We start from the raw sequence: 13,708 nt of genomic DNA, 5'->3' as shown, positions 1-13,708 counted from the left end.
TAGTATACAGCCCCTATATACCACAGTGCAGAGCCAGATAGCATTAGGCACCCTCATGTAGTATATAGCCCCTATATACCACAGTGCAGAGCCAGTAGCATTAGGCACCCTCATGTAGTATATAGCTTGTATATAGCACAGCCTGTATATTGCAAACTGCAGAGCCAGATAGCAATAGGCACCCTCATGTAGCATACAGCTTGTATATAGCACAGCCTGTATATAGCACAGTGCAGAGCCAGATAGCAGTAGGCACCCTCATGTAGCATACAGCTTGTATATAGCACAGCCTGTATATAGCACACTGCAGAGACATATAGCAGTAGGCACCCTAATGTAGCATACAGCTTGTATATAGCACAGCCTGTATATAGCACAGTGCAGAGCCAGATAGCAATAGGCACCCTCATGTAGCATACAGCTTGTATATAGGCTATATACAAGCTGTATGCTATATGAGGCTGCCTATTGCTATCTGGCTCTGCACTGTGCTATATACAGGCTGTGCTATATAATATAGCACAGCCTGTATACAGCACAGTGCAGAGCCGGATAGCAGTAGGCACCCTCATGTAGTATACAGTGATTAATACTCACTTCTCCTCGTTCACCCGCTGATCCGGTCTCCTCGGCGCCTCCATTGCTGTCGCTCGCTCTGACCTCTCAGCAGGCGCGCAGTGGTGACGTCACCGCGCTCTGCTGCAGAGCTGTTAGAACGCCGACAGTAGCGGGGAGAATGATAAGAGAGGGAGCGCGTCATTCATTCTCTCATCATTGCTCTCAATTGTATCGGCACCTGGGATGCCAATATAATTGAAAGCGCGATCCTCGGCGAGGGGGCGGTGACAGCGCGGGCACCAGGCCCCCCTGAGTAGCGGTGCGCCACTCCTGCCACCGCGAGTGGGCCCCCCCGGCAGCTCAGGGCCCTGGCATTTGACATTTGACCGGGTTTGCCGGGTGCTGACAGTGACAGCAGGGAGATCGCTCTCCCTGATTGCCGCTGCAGGGGGAATGGGATTGTCACTAATCATATCGGCAATGTGCCGATATGATTAGTGAAATTACCGGCCGGGAGGGCCTCTCACACATATCCATAGGGGTGGGGCCCAGGGGGCATGGCCATCAATAGCAGGGGCCCACCGGGGGTTCTCCCGACCTCCTGGTGGGCCAGTCCGCCCCTGGTTATGACCATGCATTTAGTCATAGTTAGTTGCTCATAACCATGGATACCTAAGGTTCTGCAATGCCCTGAACATGAATTAAGAAACATAGTGAATCAGGAAAATTATACTACATTTCTAATTGGAGGTATTTGCTATTATTATTATTATTACTACACTACATATTGGGATAGGATCTCGGAGATGGAAATACCCCTTTAAAGGCCCCGTCACATACAGAGATAAATCTTTGGCAGATCTGTGGTTGCAGTGAAACCATGGACATATTGTTCCATTTTTACACAGCCACAAACCTGGCACTGATTGTCCACAATTTCACTGCAACCACAGATTTGCCGCAGATTTATCTCTGTGTGTGACAGGGCCTTAACTGCTCTACTACAACAGTTTCTTGACCTGGATCTAAACCTCTAACCTCCCATGCAAATGCCAAAAAATACCAGTTGTACTTTTAGCATATGGTATGGTCCGGCAATTTTATTCTTTTCTCAGCGCTTCCTCAATCCTCCTGACTGGATTGATGTGGATAATGTGTTCTACATCATCCTTAGATCACTGTGTATCTTGTGCTTGCGCAGTGAAGTGCAGGCCTGTGCAGGTGCGCTTTCCTTGGCCCTATTAATGTGCATATGCCAGTGCAGACTTCACTTCCAGTCATAGGGTAGCATCCCATTAAAGGACTTTCCTTTGCCGCTAATAGGGGAGAAGAAAGTGCGCCTACACAGGCTTGTAACATAATTGCGCAGACGCATTATTTGTAACAATCTGAAGAGGAGACAGGACACATCATCCACATCAATCAAGCCAGGAAGAGGGAGAAAAAAAGTACACCCATCGGCCAGACAATATGCCAAAAGTATAAAGGATATTATTTGCCATCTACAGAGGGAGTTTCTGGCTTAGATTTCAATGATCAATGAACTGAAGTAATAGATCAGTTTCAGGGAACCAACCACAAAGTTTTTGCCTCATAAACTAGACGCAGTGCCATAATGGCGTTAGGATTGTGATTCAAATATAATAACTTTAGTTGTGAAATCTGAAGCTTGATTGCAGAATAATCTTTGTTCAAATCTTCAAAAATTACATCATTTGTGCACAGTCCTGAACATTGGGACAGGACTTTGTCAGGCCCTTGGTAATAATTCCTCCTCCTGCCTTGCCTCTCTTTCTTTATTTAAATTTTGCACCAAATTGCTATTGTGACATTGTTTTCAATAAAATGGCGCTGGAGTCAGCGCATGTGTGTACTGCGGTCTCCAGAGCCATTTTATTGCAAACACTGTGGAGAGGAATATAAGTGGTGGTGCACGCAGATTTAATTTCTTTTCATCAGTTCATGCGACGCCAATCATAGTCATCTCTACAGTGTCTTCAGTAAAATGGTGCTGGAGATTGCGGTACGCGCATGCGCTGATTCCGGTTCCATTTTATTAAAGACAATGTCACAATAGCAATGGGCCCATGCAGCGGACAGCGGTAATAGCGGCTGCTGTACAAAATTTAAATGAAGAAAAGAGGCAAGGCAGGAGGAGAAATCATCACAGAGGAATGGACACACAAGCGTCCGCCCCGATGCTCAAGCCTGTGCACAAATGATGTAATTTCTGAAGGTTTGGACATGGATTATTCTGCAATTAAGCCTTAGATTTCACAACTAAGGTGTCATTTTAATCACACATCCTAGCGCGATTATGGCACTGTCTCTAGGGCAAAAACCTGGTGGTTGGTTCCCTTTAATGTTGGAAGTTTTAGTTTATATTGGGAAAACTGTGTGACATGTTCCTTTTAACTATATTGCAGCTATTTAGCAAAATAAACTGCAGCTGCAGATCTGTTGACTGAGTAATGAATAGTGTTATATAGAAAAGTTTCAGAATTCTACTACAGCCCATTGTTTGGGATATACTGGAAAAAAGGAAAACTGGAAATAGCATTGTTGCTTTCTGCTCAGAATGTAATGACCATCACTATAATCCAGGCAGAATTATGTGCCGCCCCTGCAGCAGTCGGACTGCTCAGGTCCGAGGGTTTTGCTGTGGCTCGAGGGTCCCCGGACCCAGGGCTCAGCGGCCACTCAAATAAAAAGGGGGGAGTTATTTACAAGGGACAGTTCGTGATGCCACTCGTGGTGTGCGGTAAGTGAGTACCGCCGCTGCCGATGGGAGTACCCGGGGTGGGTGGAGGGAGATGGTGGTTCCTCCATGGGTAGGGAAAGCCCCGGAGTTCCGTAGAGATGGTGAATGGGATGGTGGAGGTTATTTGGGCAGGTCAGGACCCGGGGAGGCAAGTGTACTCACTCAGGCGGTGCAGTTGTTAGTGCGGCCAATAAGCAGACTCTGACACAGAAGTAAACCAAGTCTCTGGGTGCTGCTGCCACTCTGGGGAGCCCGTCCGGGTGTCCGTTCCTGCTGGTATTGCTTAGTGGTTCAGAGCCTACCTCCATGCATAATTGTGTAGATGTTCCTGAGTGACCCTTCGGCCTGAAGCTGTCAGGGTCCCGCTCCCTATATTCAAACAGTGGAGCTGTGCTCTCGATGGCTGACACTTGGGATTTCAGTGGGCTGCATAAGCTGGAAAGCCCTATCCCCCTCGTTGTGTTAATGCCTTCGATCTCTGAGCTCTTGGGGAAAGTTCATAAAGAGACTATCCTCCACAGGTGAATTATCAGGTTGCGTGAAGCTACTCCCTGATCTAGGGTCCTGTACCACTCCGTGCTCGGTAACGGTCCGGTTACTGGACTTCTGGTGCCGACCGTTCTCCAAAACTAAGTCTGCTGCACCTCCTCCAATACCCTGCGACTCCTCTTGCCCCAGACCACCGTCTGCGACCCAACCAAGGTCACACAGGGAGCTCCAACTCCCTCAGCTCCTCACTCTCTGAGGGCTACTGCTTAACTACAGGGAGCTGCTACTCCCAGCTCCTCACTCTTTGTGAGCTACTGCTGAGCTCATTATGTCCATTCCACCAGTCAGCCTGACCCCTAGGCGGGTGGCCCTTTTCCAGCTAGACCACCCATTGGTGTGCCCGACAGGATGTGGTGTGAGGTGTGGTTAGGATTTGAGTTCTGATGGAAGCAATACAAGTAGTTAGTATCCCAGAACCATGGAGGGTGGGTTCTGCACAAAGAGAAAGGAAAGTGCAGTTCCCTGTGACACCCTGATAGAGCCAGGGGTGTCACAATTACATCATTACAATGTAGAACTACTCCCAGTGGTGTACGTTCCGCTTCCCTGACTACCCCTGGATGGGTCCCCCCTGCCCAAGCGCTGGTAAAGCTGTACTCACCGGCCGATTTCGTAGGTTGGTCCTCTTGTGACGCAAACTGGGGTTGTTGTTCCGGTAGTGGTTCGCCGTGGTTGCGGTGGGCAGAAGACCTTTCGCCTGGAGGGCCGCTTAGTGAGCGGCTGCGGCGAGAGTCGGATGACGCAGTGCTGGATGGTGTGCGATATCTCCTGCAGGATGACCTCTTGCTGCGGTTGGATGAACGGGAGTGGTGATTTCGCCGTGAGCGATGGGAATTGCGTTCGTGGCTATCTCGGCTCCTGCTGCGGGAAGTGGATGGCGATCTTCTGTGTTCGTGACCCCTAAGGGACCCGCGACGGGGAGCCGATGTGCACAGCTCAACTGACCCCACGCGTGCGGGAAAGGAGTGCCATGTTTCTACCTGCGATTGATTTACTGGCAGGATGGTCAATGGGTGGATTGCAGGGGTCGGCAGGAGGTGCAGGGGGGTAAATCTAATGGTGGCAGTACCTTGGATTTCCCGCTGTTCTAGTGGTAGGTGGGAGCATGGGGGTGTCAGGGGTAATGATGGGTCCTCCTCTCCATGGTACTCCATGTTCTCATTAGAGTCTGCTTGGGAAAGATGCCCATGGTAGTTCCTGCATTGCTGGTGTGAGTCAGAGCGTGCTGATCCCTCTGCTGACGAGCTTCTGCTTTCGGATGCTCCCATAGTGTGACCTGGCTGCTGCTGTGCGATAAGGGGCAGTGGAGATTGTTGCCTGGAGGGTGAGTGGGAGGCTGCTGCTGGCCACCACGTTCTCTCTGTAATGTATGCGAACGCCGGGCCGGAAGTGGTGGTGAAAAGCATGTATGTTTATTACTGTATTTCCTATTAAATTTAGTGTTTTTTTCTGTTCTGATGTCACTTCCGGTCCGGGATTCGAAAACCGGAAGTGACGTATAGTCACATGGTCGCCGCGTCACAGGAAGTGACGCAGCTGCCATGGTTACTGGATGTGACACAGCCTCCACATGTAACGGTGAGTCACATGGGGGCCGCATCATCCGGGGGGACGCACCATGCCTGCTGTGCGGAGGGGGATGTGCGCTGCGTTGCGGCGATGACCGAGCTGCCAGGGGAGCCGGGGGTTCGGGGGCCAGAGATGAGAGCGGACCGGACCTTCTGGACCGGGCCGCCCTGTGCCTGGGATCGTTCGTGGGGGTTAAACGCTTAAACGCTGTAAGACCTGCGCCCACCGCTGCTGCGAACCGGCAGGAAGGAGCTGGTGCCCACAAGGGAGGCAAGCCATTCGGCTCCATCCCGTCCGATCCTTTCTCTTACCGCTGCTTCTAGGGGGTCCATCAATGATGCTCAAACTGAGAGCAGATTGTGGTAAGAGGAAGGAGGGACTCCGGAGGCTGCTTATATGACCTTGAGGAGGTCCCAGCAAGGAAGGGGGGCAGCGGGGGGCTTTGCACAGTGAGGAGGAGGGAGAGGTGACCATGGGAGGACATAGCGAGGGGCTCAGCAGTCAGGGGCAGTGGCATCGGCCGCAATGCCCTGCAATCACTCCAGTTGGTCCTAGTAGATTTGTGACCTATTGGCAGCTCCAGTGTTTCATGGCGCGGCCAAAGATCACAGATCGACACAACTCTATGGGTGCCTTATTTTGGCCTCCTTCTGGCTCCCATAGATTTGCATTGAGACCTTGTGATGTAACGTCTGAATTCCGGCCAGTGAGCAGTTACAGGCACAAGATGTGCGCCAGAGCAGCACTGAATATGGATGAAAGCGTTTTGGTTTTTTTTACAAAAATACTGCATTCATTATGCAGTGTTACTGCAGCGATTTGACGCGCACATGTGATGTCAAATTGCTGCAGAATATTCAGCTGGTACGTGTGCATGAGCGCTCATCATGTGTGATGCGGTCCACTGAGCTGTGTAGCTAAGCTTGTTACGTGTAATACAGCTGAGCTATATATCTAAGCCTATAATGTGTAATGCAATCTGCTGAGCCTTTTATCTAAGCCCATCATGTGTAATGCAGCTGTGTATCTAAGCCGTTCATGTGTGAAACAGTCTTCTGAGGTGTGTGTATATAAGCCCATCATGCGTGATGTAGTTCCCTGAGCCGTGTATCTAAGCTTGTCATGTGTGATGCAGTCTGCTGGACGATGTATCTAAGCCCATCAGGTGTGACACAGTCTGTTGAACTGTGTATCTAATCCTATCATAAGATACAGTGAGCATCGCAGCACCAGCTAACAGAATCGGCGCTGTCCACACAGCAGTATCACTTTTCATTCACAAAGAAAATATCTCTGCGCTGAGATCCTAAACTTCATTCTCCCTTGTCCTTTTGCAGTCACCTAGAGTAGAGGAGATATCAGACACGTGACCAGATCCTGCCCCCATTTACTGCCGTTATAATGTGACCTAGGAGTACACTAGGTTTTCATGGCAAATTTCAGCAGCTGCTCCCCCAGTCTTCAAAACTTGAAAATGTCAAAACATTTTTATTTTTTATATTTTATATCATTAAAATAATTGCCATGGGTTGCTCCATGTCCTGCTCACATTTCGAGCTCTTCAGCTCTTTCCTGGAATGGGTGGTTAAAGACGTAGCAAAAAATAAATCGGTCACCCATTATCTGGAGGATTTTCTGTTCGTTGGCCCCGCCAACTCTGAAGCATGCTCAACCGCGTTAAAATCTTTCCAGATCATTGCGGACAAGTTTGGGGTTCCGCTGTCGGCCAAAAAAAGTCGGTCCTGTGACCTGCCTTTCCTTTTTGGGAATCGAAATGTGGCGCCCTGGACAAGCCAGGGGCCACAGAGAACAACACCCACACACCCCACACTCCCGGTCAGGCACACCGAAGTCAGACACAAAACCCTTGTTGCCTTCCTCCAGGGGCTGATGTCCACACCAGGGTGGTGGCCCAAGCGGTTGGCCCCGCCCACCGAGGAGTTCACAGTCCTGGAGGCGGGAAAAGTAAACAGATTAGTTTTGGAGGTGAAAGTGGAAGGAGGTGAAGTGGTAGTGGAGCAACTAACTGACAGCGTCCGGGTGTGTGGCCCGGGCGGTACAGCAAGGTTGGCAGACGGTGGTGACCGTCTGCAGGAGTGACCGATCGGAGTTTACCGTAAGGACCGTGGACGGGCGGTGGCCCGACGGTACCGGACCGGTACACAAGCTGAAGTGAGCACCATCTGGCAGGGGTTTACGGACCCTGACAAGGCTAGGAGTCACCGTGAATTTGTCGAATCCGTCAGCGAAGGGAACCTCCTGGGTTCCCCAGCAGCCAAGTCCCGACAAAAAGGCAACAGCCCAACCGTGAGAGGGAGACACCGCCACCGCAAAGGCAACCGTTTTCCAGGGCCAGAGCCTGCGGGCAAAAAGGGGCTCCTCTAGCCCATATCCAAGCTGGGGAGCGGGTTACCGGTGGGAACCCATCGTGACCATCTACCGTACATAGGTGCAGGGAAAGGCAGTCACCATCAACCTGCCGGGAGCAGAAACCACCGCAGCCGTCTGTGGGACCCGTCCATCCAGCCGTGTGTTTTACCGAGAACTGTGTCCTCATCATTGGCTGAGTGAGTACCACTGTACCGTGCGGCACAGCGCTGCCCCTGCGACCCTGCACCTCACCAAGCCCCGTAACCCGCCTGCCATCCATCCCTTCCCCCATCACCGGGCCCTGGGATAACCAACCCCCTACCCACGGAGGGGAGAACTAACAACAAAGCTGCTCCCTATCACCGCTCCCAGGATCCCCGTCCAGAGCAGCGGTGGTGTCACCAATATCACCACAACCGTGGGTGGCGTCACGGACAATACTCAAATCCACCCAATCCCTACCCCTTTTCACTCACGGGCGAGGAACGCCGCTCGAGTCCCCAGGATCCGGCCCACCGCTCGAGCCACCGCCGAGCAGCAGCAGCCGGACCCGAGCAGTGGGAGAGCACAGCGTCCCCTCCTCCGCCCGCGACAGAAATAGACTTAAGTAACATGATGTTTCGGTTACCACTCGAAAAGGTTGGAAAAACCACAGCACTCATTGACGGGTTCTGCATGGTTTGCAAGGTAACCCTGGCGCAAATGCAATCTCTATTAGGTATGATTGCCTTCGCCTGTAGAGTCATGCCCATGGGAAGGGTCTTTTCCCGGAGGCTCTGCCTGGCCACTAGGGGTATAGCTGCCTCGCATCACAGGATTCGCATCACCAGCTCTCTACGTGAGGACCTGGGTGTATGGAGGTCCTTTCTAGCCACTTACAATGGACGCACGTGTTTCCAGGAAAAGGAGGTTTCCAGCTCAGACATATCTCTATTTTCAGATGCTGCCGGGTCCACTGGATTCGGAGTTTTCCTAGGTCCCAATTGGTGCGCTAGTCGCTGACCCAACACATGACACTTGTCAGGCCAGACAAAAAACATCACTTTACTCGAGCTGTTCCCTATAATAGTAGCTACAGCTTTTTGGGCAGAACAGCTAGCGAACAAACGAATCTGCTTCTGGACTGACAACTTAAGCGTCGTCCACGCCATTAATCACCTGGCATCTTCCTTCCCGCCAGTGATCAGCTTAGTGCGGTATTTAGTTCTCAAGTGTCTCGAGCATAACATCTGGTTCAGGGACCGTCACATGCCAGCGATCGATAACAGTATTGCTGATGCCTTATCGCTTTTTAAATTTCAGAAGTTTCGATTATTGCACCCAGAAGTGGACAGCATTGGCCAGAAGTGTCCACAGTTCCTCTGGACGGTTTCCGAGAACAGCTGATGCCTTTGGTCCAGGCATCCCTAGCTCCATCAACGTGGCATTCGTGCGGTAAGGCTTGGAAAGAATGGTTAAATATAGCTCAACCGCTGCCTAGCCTGGTGTCCGCAGTCTTTCTCAGCAATTCCGTTGCCGGTATATAGCGCACTTACATACTAATGGCATGTCGTGTACAGTAGCGCAGCAGCGGCTCGCAGGCATAGCCTTTTACTTTCGGGTTCGCGGATTGCCCGATGTCACCAAGGCCTTTTTGTTCACGCAGGCCGTTAAAGGCTGGAAATGGAAGCGTCGGTGCACTGAAAGCAGGAGGCTTATTTCATTTGCCATCCTTTCAGGCATAATAAACCAGCTAGGCGACATATGCACCAATGACAACGAGGTCCTCTTGTTCTTGGCAGCCTTCTCGCTTGCTTTCTTCGGGGCTTTGCGAATCAGCGAATTAGACAGCAGATCCTCAGTTCGTCCCGGTGGTCTGCTACGCGACGATGTTATAATCTGCAATGGTGGAGTAGGGGTTCGCATAAGGCGCTCCAAAACAGATCAGTTCGGACGAGGAGTTTGGTTCCCTATTTTACTGTTTCCCGGCCCCCTCTGTCCCATCCTTATATTGCAGCATTACTTAGAGTCTCGGGTTCCCAACAAATTCGTTTTAGAGCATGCAGATGGATCCCCGCTCACGGCAACGCAGTTTTTGGCCTTGCTCAAAATGTTACTTTCCATCCTGGGCTTACAGCCAGGGGATTACAGCACGCACTCCTTCCGCATCGGCGCAGCAACCAAGGCAGCAAGGGCCGGCTTCTCGAATGAGGAGATACAGCGGATAGGGCGTTGGAAATCAGACTGTTTCTTCCGCTATATTAGGCCCGACCTAATGTAACCCCCGAGCCGTGCCAAACATCAAGTCTAACCACAAAGTCCACCCTCGAACCAGCTTCGGTCGTTGCTATACCTTTTCCCCATCCCTCAGATAATTAATCATATCTAACCGTTCAGTCCCGTAGTTCCCCGCCACCAGGTTTGCACTGTTGATCACGTCATAGTACACAAAAAAAAAAAAAAAAAAGACCCCACTCATTTCAGTTATCCAAAGACCAACAAAGTTATGAAAACACTAATACAATGATGGTCGCTGACACTATGATAAAAAAGCTGGATACAGAAGCTAACAGTTTTTCTTCCTAGATCCGTCGAGACCTAGCATATAGATATTAGGTCACTCCCACATATTCTGGGCAGCACGGCAGGCCGAATCGAGACCGGGTGGAAGCGTGCTGGGATTTCGTCACCTCAGGTTTCACTGGAGAGGAGTTCGGAGCCTGGCCTGGACACAGGTCCTGCCCGAGGTAGTGAGCATATCAAGAATAGCCACGGGCCCAGCAGTGCTAGTCATTCACGCGGGTGGAAACGACCTAGTAAACGTAAGGATCCAGGAACTGCTCACGGTCATGCAAGCGGACCTGGATAGGTTTAGCGGCTTCTTTAGCAACGTAGTGGTGGTATGGTCCAGTATATTACCGAGATTGAGTTGGACAGGGGCAAGGAATATAGCAGCTGTGGAATGGTCAAGGCGGCACGTTAATATGCGGATCGCCAAATTTGTAGCGTCAGGAAGAGGTATAGTGCTGGGACATGAGATGTTGGAATCAGATATCAGCCGATTGGTGTTAGAGGATGGTTTTAGCCTCAATGATATAGGCCTAGATATATTCCTGTCGGACATTCAGGACGGGGTCGAACAGGCCATAGGGGCCCTGTGTGGGGGTCGCAGCTCAGGCTTTGGCCTTCGCCACTTCGTGGCAGGTGAAAGAGGGACTTGGTGAGAGCCAACCTGCCACGGACGGCCATAGGCATCGGGCCTCCTCCCTCAGGTTTAAGGCGGATTTGTGCCTGTGTTTAGAACTGTGGCCAAAATAACAAGCAACCCCCTTTTATATCAACATTGAATGGTGTTACGTGGATACCTTCAATAAAGTACAAAAGAAAATATATTCCAAGTGTGGTCTCATTCATTGCGCGGTGGGGAGGGGGAACCGGTGGGTGGGTCTCGGCACTCACTGGAAACAGATGAAGATGGCGGCAGGTGAGTATAAGGGGTACTTTGCACACTGCGACATCGCTAGCCGATGATAGCGATGCCGAGCGCGATAGTACCCACCACCGTCGCACATGCGATATCTTGTGATAGCTGCCGTAGCGAACATTAGCGAACATTATCGCTACGGCAGCTTCACACGCACTTACCTGTAGTGCGACGTCGCTCTGGCCGGCGACCCGCCTCCCTCCTAATTGGGCGGGTCGTGCAGCGTCACTGCGACGTCACACGGCAGGCAGCCAATAGAAGCGGAGGGGCGGAGATGAACGTACTTACACATCCTGCCCACCTTCTCCCTTCCGCATTGCCGGTGGACGGCGGACGCAGGTAGGAGATGTTCATCGCTCCTGCGGCTTCACACACAGCGATGTGTACAAGAAACAAACAGTGGTCCTGCACCAGCCGCGTGTTACCTGCGGAACCGCATGTGTCCAGAGAAAGGGTGCCGATGTAATCAATCCAGAGCGGGGGTGCCCGTCAGCATTAAAGATCCGAGGGGAGCAGGTAAGATGAAGAAAGACCGCACTCCATCCGCTGTGCTGGGAAACGTTTATTTCAACAGGTGCATGGGTAAAAGGCTGGAGGCAACCTGAGAGCCGGCTCCTAGAGGGGGATGACAGCCGTTTCGCCTTGATTAGGTGGAAGCTAGAGTTAAATTTGCTGAAAAACACCTCATGAAGCCAGCTCAGTTCTGGAAAAGTATTCTATGGACAGATGAGACAAAGATCAACCTGTACCAGAATGATGGGAAGAAAAAAGTTTGGAGAAGAAAGGGAACGGCACATGATCCAAGGCACACTCTGTAAAACATGGTTGAGGCAACGTGATGGCATGGGCATGCATGGCTTTCAATGGCACTGGGTCACTTGTGTTTATTGATGACATAACAGCAGACAAGAGTAGCCGGATGAATTCTGAAGTGTACCGGGATATACTTTCAGCCCAGATTCAGCCAAATGCCGCAAAGTTGATCGGACGGCGCTTCATAGTACAGATGGACAATGACCCCAAGCATACAGCCAAAGCTACCCAGGAGTTCATGAGTGCAAAAAAGTGGAACATTCTGCAATGGCCAAGTCAATCACCAGATCTTAACCCAATTGAGCATGCATTTCACTTGCTCAAATCCAGACTTAAGATGGAAAGACCCACAAACAAGCAAGACCTGAAGGCTGCGGCTGTAAAGGCCTGGCAAAGGAGGAAACCCAGCGTTTGGTGATGTCCATGGGTTCCAGACTTAAGGCAGTGATTGCCTCCAAAGGATTCGCAACAAAATATTGAAAATAAAAATTTTTTTTTTGGGTTTGGTTTATTTGTCCAATTACTTTTGTCCTCCTTAAATGTGGAGTGTTACATAGTTACATAGTTACATAGTTACTTAGGTTGAAAAAAGACCTAGGTCCATCTAGTTCAACCTTCCTCCACCAGTTCTACATTTAGTCACTAAGTCATTTATAATCAACAATGTTTTGTGTACTGAGGAAATCATCCAGCCCTTTTTTAAAAGCTGTTATAGTATCTGCCATTGTTACCTCTTGTGGTAGGGCATTCCACAGTCTGACCGCTCTAACTGTAAAGAACTCTTTCCTATTTAGGTGTCGGAATCGCTTTTCTTCCACTCGCAGTGAGTGCCCCCTGGTCTTTAGTACTGTCTTTGGAAGAAATAAGTCCTGTGCCAGTCCTTTATATTGACCACACATGTATTTATACATATAAATTAGATCTCCTCTGAGACGTCTTTTTTCTAAGCTAAACATATCTAACTTTTTCAACCTGTCATCATATGGGAGGCCTTCCATTTCTTGTAATAGTCTAGTTGCCCGCCTTTGAACTGACTCTAACTTCTGAATGTCCTTTTTAAAATGTGAAGCCCAAAACTGGATCCCGTATTCCAGATGTGGCCTTACAAGTGATTTATAGAGGGGTAACAATACGTTGGGATCACGGGATCTAATCTCTCTTTTTATACACCCTAAAATCTTGTTTGCTTTAGCAGCTGCTGCTTGACATTGAGTGCTGCTGCTCAGCTTATTTGTAATGAGAATACCCAAGTCCTTCTCCTGTTCTGTAGTCCCGAGTTTACTTCCATTTAATGTATACGCAGCTATAGGATTACTCCGTCCTAGGTGCATTACTTTACATTTATCAACATTAAATCTCATTTGCCAAGTATCTGCCCATTCTGACATCTTATCCAGATCTTTTTGTAATATTGTACTATCCAGGTCAGTTTTTAATATCCTACATAGTTTGGTGTCATCGGCAAAGACTGACACTGTACTATCAATCCCATCCACAAGGTCATTAATAAAGAGAGTAAAAAGAATCGGTCCAAGCACAGATCCCTGCGGCACCCCACTGCTGACTATAGCCCATTTAGAGAATGTACCATTTATGACTACTCTTTGTTTCCTATCTTTTAGCCA

This window comes from Anomaloglossus baeobatrachus, chromosome 1 (assembly GCF_048569485.1).
Source record: "Anomaloglossus baeobatrachus isolate aAnoBae1 chromosome 1, aAnoBae1.hap1, whole genome shotgun sequence".
NCBI lineage: Eukaryota > Metazoa > Chordata > Amphibia > Anura > Aromobatidae > Anomaloglossus > Anomaloglossus baeobatrachus.
The sequence above is the reverse complement of the archived record's forward strand: the minus strand, read 5'-3'. Positions refer to the sequence as shown.